The sequence below is a fragment of the Aegilops tauschii genome, chromosome 6 (assembly GCF_002575655.3).
Source record: "Aegilops tauschii subsp. strangulata cultivar AL8/78 chromosome 6, Aet v6.0, whole genome shotgun sequence".
Lineage (NCBI taxonomy): Eukaryota > Viridiplantae > Streptophyta > Magnoliopsida > Poales > Poaceae > Aegilops > Aegilops tauschii.
The window spans coordinates 141,505,641-141,513,928 of NC_053040.3; positions in this window are offsets into that span (position 1 = coordinate 141,505,641).

Sequence of the window (8,288 nt, forward strand, 5' to 3'; positions counted from 1 at the left end):
CAAATGACAAGCTTTTCCATAAACCATTTTATAAGGAGACATACCCATAGGATTTTTATATGCTGTTCTATAAGCCCAAAGTGCATCATCTAATTTCTTAGACCAATTCTTCCTGGACCTATTGATAGTCTTTTGCAAAATTAATTTTATTTCTCTATTGCTAAGTTCAACTTCACCACTAGACTGAGGATGATAAGGTGATGCAATTCTATGGTTAACATCATACTTGGCAAGCATTTTACGGAAAGCACCTTGAATAAAGTGTGAACCACCATCAGTCATTCAATATCTAGGGACTCCAAACCTTGGGAAAATAACTTCTTTAAGCATTCTAATAGAGGTGTTGTGATCAATATTAATGGTTGGAATAGCTTCTACCCACTTAGTAACATAATCAACAGCAACCAAAATATGTGTATACCCATTAGAGGAAGGAAAAGGTCCCATGTAATCAAATCCCCAAACATCAAATGGTTCAACAGCAAGTGAATAATTCATAGGAATTTCATGACGCTTACCGATATTACCTATTCTTTGACATTCATCACAAGATAAGACAAACTTACAAGCATCCTTGAAGAGAGTAGGACAATAAATCCAGATTGCAATACCTTGTGAGCAGTTCTGTCTCCAGCATGATGCCCTCCATAAGCTTCGGAGTGGCATTTTTGTAGGATTTGTCCTTGTTCATGCTCAAGTACACAACGTCTAATAATACCATCTACTCCTTCTTTGTAAATATGTGGGTCATCCCAAAAGTAATGTCTTAAATCATAGAAGAAATTTTTCCTTTTGTTGGTATGTAAAGCTAGGTGGTAAATATTTAGCAACAATGTAATTAGCATAGTCAGCCTACCAAGGATTGTTATGAGAAACATTATTGTAGCTAACTGCTCATCAGGAAAACTATCATCAATAGGTAGTGGGTCATCAAGCACATTTTCAAGCCTAGACAAGTTATCAGCTACGGGGTTCTCAGCTCCTTTTGTATCAGTGATATGTAAATCAAATTCTTGTAGCAAGAGAACCCATCGAATAAGTCTACGTTTAGCATCTTTCTTTTCCATAAGATATTTTATAGCAGCATGATCGGTGTGAACAATTACTTTTGAGTCAACAATGTAAGATCTAAATTTATCACAAGCAAACACAACTGCTAGGAATTCTTTTTCAGTTGTTGCATAATTTCGTTGAGCACTGTCTAGAGTTTTACTAGCATAATGAATAACATTCAGTTTCTTATCAACTCTTTGCCCTAGAACAGCACCAACAGCATAATCACTAGCATCACACATGATTTCAAAAGGCAAGTTCCAATCGGGTGGTTGAACAACAGGTGCGGAAATTAAGGCTTTCTTGAGTGTTTCGAAGGCTTCTAAACAATCATCATCAAAAACAAAAGGAACATCCTTTTGCAAAAGATTTGTAAGAGGCCTAGAAATTTTAGAAATGTCTTTGATAAATCTCCTATAGAAGCCAGCATGACCTAGGGAACTACGAATACCTTTGATATCTTTAGGACATGGCATTTTCTCAATTGCATCAACCTTAGCTTTGTCCACTTGAATACCTCTTTCAGAATTTTATGGCCCAAAACAGTACCTTCATTAACCATAAAGTGGCACTTCTCCCAATTCAAGACAAGATTTGTTTGCTCGCATCTGTGCAAAATTCGATCAAGATTGCTTAAACAATCATCAAAAGACTTCCCATAAAAAGAGAAGTCATCCATGAAAACCTCAACAATCTTTTCACAAAAGTTAGAGAATATAGCAGTCATACATCTATGAAAGGTAGCAGGTGCATTGCATAAACCAAAAGGCATACGTCTATAAGCATAAGTTCCAAAGGGACAAGTGAAAGTGGTATTTTCTTGATCAGGTTGAGAGACAGGTATTTGTGAAAAACGAGAGTATCCATCAAGGAAGCAAAAATGTGTGTGCTTAGATAATCTTTCTAGCATTTGATCGATAAAAGGCAGAGGGAAATGATCTTTTCTAGTTGCTTTGTTTAATTTTCTTAAATCAATTACCATTATATAGCCTGTAATAATCCTTTGTGGAATAAGTTCATTCTTATCATTAGGAACAACAGTAATACCTCATTTCTTAGGAATATCAGCTATAGGATAGATTATACCTGCTTCCAGAAATTTTAATATTTCCGTTCTTACCACTTCTTTCATCTTTGGATTTAACCGACGCTGGTGATCAACAACGGGTTTAGCATCAGGTTCCATATTAATCTTGTGCTGACATAGAGTGGGACTAATGCCCTTTAAATCATCAAGAGTATATCCAATAGCACCTCGGTTCTTCCTTAGAACTTTCAATAATCTTTCTTCTTCATGTTCTGAAAGGTTAGCACTAATAATAACAGGATATATCTTCTTTTCATCAAGATAAGCATATTTCAAAGTGTCTGGCAATTGCTTTAATTCAAACACAGGATCACCTTTAGGTGGAGGAGGACCTCTTAGAGTTTCAATAGGAAAATTGTGTTTAAGCAGAGGACGTTGTTAAAAGAAAATCTTATCTATTTCATTTTTTCCATGCATATGTAAATCATTTTCACGGTCTAGCAGATATTGTTCTAGTGGATCAGTAGGAGACACAGCAATAGAAGCAAGACCAATTATTTCATCCTTACTAGGCAATTCTTTTTCATGAAGCTTTCAACTAAACTTGGAAAAATTAAACTCATGAGACTCAGTACCAAAACTAACACCGACGGTTTCTTTCTCACAATCTATTTTAGCATTAATGGTGTTCAAGAAAGGTCTACCAAAGATAATGGGACAAAAGTCATCTTGTGGGGAACCAAGAACTAGAAAATCAGTAGGGTATTTTATTTTCCCGCACAAGACTTCAATATCTCTAACAATCCCAAGTGGTGTGATGCTGTCTCTATTAGTAAGTTTAATAGTGGCATCTATTTCTTCTATTTTAGCGGGTGCTATGTCATTCATAATTTCTTGATATAAAGTAAAGGAAATAGCACTTACACTAGCACCTATGTCGCATAAACCATGATAACAGTGATCTCCTATTTTAACTGAGACAACGGGCATGCCAACAACGGGTTTAGGATTATCCATTCTATCGGGTTTGGCAATTCTAGTAGCTTCATTACAGAAGTAAATAACATGCCCATCTATATTTTCTTCCAAGAGATCCTTAACCATAGCAACAATAGGCTCTACTTTAATTTGTTCATCAGGTTTAGGTGTTCTAATATAACTTTTGTTGACCACAGTTGAAACTTTAGCACGTTCCTTTATCTTAACACGGAAAGGTGGTTTCTCAATATAAGCAGTATGAACAACTGGATTAACATTATAAAATATTGTTTCCTCTTTAGCTGGTACCGGTTCTTTAATTTCTTATTTAATAGGTGGGTGATATTTAAACCACTTCTCTTTAGGGAGGTCAACATGAGTAGCAAATGATTCACAAAAGGAGGCTACTATCTCAGAGTCAAGTCCATATTTAGTGCTAAACTTTTGTAAAGCATCGGTATTCATAAAATATTTAACACAATCATACTTAAGCTTAAGACTTGACTCTTTACCTTCGTCGAGTTCCCAATCTTCAGAGTTGCGCTTAATTCTTTCCAAAAGATCCCACCGAAATTCAATTGTATTCTTTATAAAAGAACCAGCACAAGAAGTATCAAGCATGGATCGATCATTATGAGAAAGCCAAGCATAAAAATTCTGGATAATAATTTCTCTTGAGAGCTCATGATTGGGGCACGAATATAACATTGACTTAAGCCTCCCCCAAGCTAGAGCGATACTTTGTCCTTCATGAGGCCAAAAATTATATATGTAATTATGATCACAATGAACTAGATGCATGGGATAATTTTTTTGGTGGAACTCCAATTTCAATCGATTCCAATTCCAAGATCCAATATCATCGCATAGCCTATACCATGCCAATGTTTTTCCCTTCAAAGATAAAGGGAAAACCTTCTTCTTAACTTCATCTCCGGGAAAACCTGCAAGCTTAAACAATCCACAAATTTGTTCCACATATATCAAGTGCATATCGGGATGTTCGGTTCCATCTCCTGCATAAGGATTAGCTAGCAGTTGTTCTATCATACCCGAAGGAATTTCATATTCAATATTTTCAGTACGTGTAGTAGGTTGAGGGGTAGCTAATTGTGGTTCCGTTCGAGGTGAAGATACCCCGAACAAACCCCTCAAAGGACTGTTTTCCATAGTAACAAGTGACAGTAAATTTCAGCACACTATATAAATGTTTCCTTACCAAATTCCACTTACCAAAGGCGCTTCAGTCCCCGGCAATGGCGCCAGAAAATAGCCTTGATGACCCACAAGTATACGGGATCAATTGTAGCTCTTTTCGATAAGTAAGAGTGTCAAACCCAACGAGGAGCAAAAGGAAATGACAAGTGGTTTTCAGCAAGGTAATGTCTAGAAGTGCTGAAATTGTAAGTAACAGAGTAGTTTGATAGATAAATTTGTAACGAGCAAGTAACGATAATAGTAACAAAAGCGCAGCAAGGTAGCCCAATCCTTTTGAGTAAAAGGACAGGCCAAAACGGTCTCTTATAGTAAGCAAATCGTTCTTGAGGGTACACGGGAATTTCATCTAGTCACTTTCATCATGTTGGTTCGATTCGTGTTCGCTACTTTGATAATTTGATATGTGGGTGGACCGGTGCTTATGTGATGTCCTTACTTGAACAAACCTCCTACTTATGAATAACCCTCTCGCAAGCATCCACAACTACGAGAAAAGTAATAAGAATAAAATCTAACCATAGCATTAAACTTTTGAGTCCAATCGGTCCCTTACGGAATAGCGCATAAACTAGGGTTTAAGCTTATGTCACTCTCGCAACCCATCATCTAATAACTACTCCAAAATGCATTCCCTTAGGCCCAAATATGGTTTTGTCTCATGTAGTCGATGTTCACATGACACCACTAAGGGAATCAAAACATACATACTATCAAAATATCGAACACATATCAAGTTCACATGATTAGTTGCAACATGATTTCTCTTGTGGCCTCAAGAACAAAAGTAACTACTCACAAATGATAATCATGCTCAAGATCAGAGGGGTATTAAATAGCATATTGGATCTGAACATATAATCTTCCACCAAATAAACCATATAGTAATCAACTACAAGCTGTAATCAACACTACTAGTCACCCACAAGCACCAATCTATAGTTCTGGTACAAAGATTGAACACAAGAGGTGAACTAGGGTTTGACATGAGATGGTGCTGTTGAAGATGTTGATGGAGATTGCCCTCCCCTAGATGGGAGAGTTGTTGCTGATGATGATGACGATGATTTCCCCCTCCGGGAGGGAAGTTCCCCCGGCGGAATCGCTCTACCCGAGGGCAAAAGTGCTCCTGCCCAAGTTCCGCCTCGAGACGGCGGCGCTCCGTCCCGAAAGTCCTCTCTTTATTTTTTTTCTAGGTCAAAATGACTTATAAAACAAAAGATGGGCACCGGAGGTGGTCCGATGGGAGCACAACCCACCAGGGCGCGCCTGGGCTCCCTGGCGCGCCCAAGTGGGTTGTGCCCACCTGGTGGCCCCCCTCTAGTTCTTATTGGCTCCAATATTCCTCATATATTCCTTAAAAATTCTCTGTAAAGTTTCAGCTTGTTTGGAGTTGTGCAGAATAGGTAGCCTGACATAGCTTTTCTAGGTCTAGATTTCCAGCTACCGGAATTCTCCCTCTTTGTGTGTTCATTGCATACTATGAGAGAAAAGGCATTAGAATTACTCCAAAAAAGCATTATTATGCATAAAAACATCATAAATAATAGTAGGAAAACATGATGCAAAATGGACGTATCAGGCCCAACGGCCGCGTGGCGTGAAAGCATTTTTGGAGGGGGGGCTCCCCTGTAATGTACAAAACAATATGACATGCCCTCTAGATTAATTCCGTAGCGTTCTGTCGTGAGCCAGAGGCTATCGACTAGAGTAGTTGGCGTGACTTATGTTTTGTGCTCGGGTCTTGGAAGGGTTCTTGTATCGTAGAGGCATACTTCTCCTGAGGCGACCACTTTGGGGGCTCGCGAGGGCTTAAAGCCACCTGGCGTGCTTGCTGGCTCGCTCGAGAGCGCCGCGCGAGGAGCCAATTGCTAAGCTTTGGCAAGGTGTGCGCACGGCGGGCCTGCAGCAGTTACGCCCTTGGCCCCGAGGGAACCTCGACACCGCTTGGGCTAGCCCAAGTGCGCACACCACACCCAGACCCCTCGTGCGGGGCGCTCGAGGGGGGAGTAGCGGGCATGAGGCATGCTTCTTAACACAAACCGAGGAGCAAGCAAACACCGCGAATTGAAGAGTTTCCCCCCTTTTTCTTTTGATAAGCACGTGAAACTCCAGATTTCATTCGAAAGATAGCAAATTGGGTTATAGAAGAAGGGCGAAGGAAACAGCCGCGTCCAGCGCCTACGCTAGTCTTCTCACCAGCGCAGAGCTCTGTGCTTCCACTGGGCATGGGCATAGTCATTGGGGGACAGCGTCGACTACCAGCTCGGAGAATGGTGCTTCCACTTGGACGTGGGTGGGAACATCCCCACTCATTACTACGTGAGAGGGTCACGGGCGGCAATTTGAGGGGCACTCTGTTGGGGAACGCAGTTAAATTTTTTACCTACGATCACGCAAGATCTATCTAGGAGATTCATAGCAACGAGCGGGGAGAGTGTGTCCATGTACCCTCGTAGACCAAAAGCGGAAGCGTTTAGTAACGCGGTTGATGTAGTCGAACGTCTTCGCGATCCAACCGATAAAAGCACCGAACGTACGGCACCTCCGCGTTCAGCACATGTTCAGCTCGATCCAGTTGAGGCCGAGGGAGAATTCCGTCAGCACGACGGCTTGGCGATGGTGATGATGAAGTTACCGTTGCAGGGCTTCGCTTAAGCACTATGACGATATGACTGAGGTGTGTAACTGTGGAGGGGGCACCGCACACGGCTAAGAGAAGACTTGGTGTGCCTTTGGGGTGCCCCTGCCCCCGTATATAAAGGAGGGGAGGAGGAGGAAAGGGCGCGCCAGGGAGAGGGGAGTCCTACTAGGACTCCAGTCCTAGTAGGATTCGGCCCCACCCTTTTTTCCTTCTACCGGAGGGGGAAAAGGGGAAGGAGAGGGAGTAGGAGAAGGAAAGGGGGGTGGCGCCCCATTCCCAAGTCAAATTCGGCCTCCTCCCTTGTGGGGGGCACACCAGCCCCTTGGGCTGGTCAGCCTCCCTCCTATGGCCCATAAGGCCCATATCTTTCCCCGGGGGGTTCCGGTACTCCGGTATGTACCCGATACACTCCGGAACTCTTCCGGTGTCCGGATACTACCTTCCAATATATCAATCTTTACCTCTCGTGCATTTCAAGACTCCTTGTCATGTCCGTGATCTCATCCGGGACTCCGGACAAACTTCGGTCATCAAATCACATAACTCATAATACAAATCGTCATCAAACATTAAGCGTGCGGACCCTACGGGTTTGAGAACTATGTAGACATGACCGAGACACATCTCTGGTCAATAACCAATAGCGGAACCTGGATGCTCATATTGGCTCCTACATATTCTACGAAGATCTTTATCGGTCAAACCGCATAACAACATACGTCATTCCCTTTGTCATCGGTATGTTACTTGCCCGAGATTCAATAGTCGGTATCATCATATCTAGTTCAATCACGTTACCGGCAAGTCTCTTTACTCGTTCCGTAATGCATCATCCCGCAACTAACTCATTAGTCACATTGCTTGCAAGGCTTATAGTGAGGAGCATTACCGAGAGGGCCCAGAGATACCTCTCCGATACATGGAGTGACAAATCCTAATCTTGATCTACACCAACCCAACAAACACCTTCGGAGACACCTGTAGAGCATCTTTATAATCACCCAGTTAAGTTGTGACGTTTGATAGCACACAAGGTGTTCCTCCGGTATTCGGGAGTTGCATATTCTCATAGTCAGGGGAACATGTGTAGGTCATGAAGAAAGCAATAGCATTAAAACTAAACGATCATTGTGCTAAGCTAACGGATGGGTCTTGTCCATCACATCATTCTCTAATGATGTGATCTCGTTCATCAAATGACAACACATGTCTATGGTTAGGAAACTTAACCATCTTTGATTAACGAGCTAGTCAAGTAGAGGCATACTAGGGACACTCTGTTTTGTCTATGTATTCACACATGTACTAAGTTTCTGGTTAATACAATTCTAGCATGAATAATAAACATTTATCATGATATAAGGAAATATA